We start from the raw sequence: 995 nt of genomic DNA on the forward strand, positions 1-995 counted from the left end.
ATATATATATATATATATATATATATATGTATGTATATATATATATATATGTATGTATATACATGTATAAACATATATATAAACATATATACATGCATACACACACATATATGTATGTATGTGTATATATGTCATTTATATAATAGCTTAAATTTAGCAACAGAACAGGTAATTTATGTTACTAAACGGTTTCATGATGTTGAATCTTCCATCTGTGGGGAGATAAATTAACACTCATTGGACTATCCCATTTGGCCATTTCTGCTGATTGTAAATTTATTTATCCACAACTGATTAGTCTTTCTGCATGAAACCATCCAGGAACATAAATTGGCTGTTATGAGGCTAAATACATATTAAATAAACAATACGCACTTTCTATAACTTAATATATGAGTGGTTTTGTCTTTTTTTTTTTCTGAATACTGAAACACATTGAATAACTATAAATGTATAACAATTACAACAACTATAGCTATAACAAAAATAGCTATTCTTGATATCAAAGAAATTTTAATGAAATAACAATTTCCTTTTTAAATTCTTCATTGTCGTGATGTCTTTTAAATTATTTACTTTTATAGAAACAGTTGCAGTCTCGAAGTAAATTGCCTCGGCGGCTAGAAGGTGAGACGGTCACCTCGCATTCTGCTTCCTTCCTTTCATAGCAACCCAATTTATACTAATTTATTCAAGAACTTTTAAGTAACAGGAATGTTTGTAAACTGAAAAAATAAATAAATACATTAAAAAAAAAATAAAAAATAAAATAAAATTAACTAAAATAAAATTTTAAATGAATTTCAATCACCAAAAATCAATGAAATGTTTTTTAAAAAATCATGTGATAACTATTTTAAAAAAGAAAAAAAAATGCACAAAAAGTTATTAAAAAAAAATCAATATAATTTTGAATATTTTTTAAGGAATTCTAAAGTGGTTTGCCATATCTGTAGAACTAAATTCCAAAAGAGACATTTATGGTTTATTTTAAA

General features: G+C 24.3%; 1 protein-coding gene across 1 annotated transcript in view; it reads left to right on the forward strand.

The window, feature by feature from the left end:
* LOC106872335 (synaptotagmin-1) overlaps nt 1–995 on the forward strand; it is a 168374-nt gene that overhangs the window by 48084 nt on the left and 119295 nt on the right. Inside the window, exon 2 of the mRNA XM_052975689.1 lies at nt 585–627. The gene's annotated coding sequence lies outside the window, so the exon portion shown is untranslated. The remainder of the gene's footprint in view (nt 1–584; nt 628–995) is intronic.

Source organism: Octopus bimaculoides, chromosome 22 (genome assembly GCF_001194135.2).
Source record: "Octopus bimaculoides isolate UCB-OBI-ISO-001 chromosome 22, ASM119413v2, whole genome shotgun sequence".
NCBI lineage: Eukaryota > Metazoa > Mollusca > Cephalopoda > Octopoda > Octopodidae > Octopus > Octopus bimaculoides.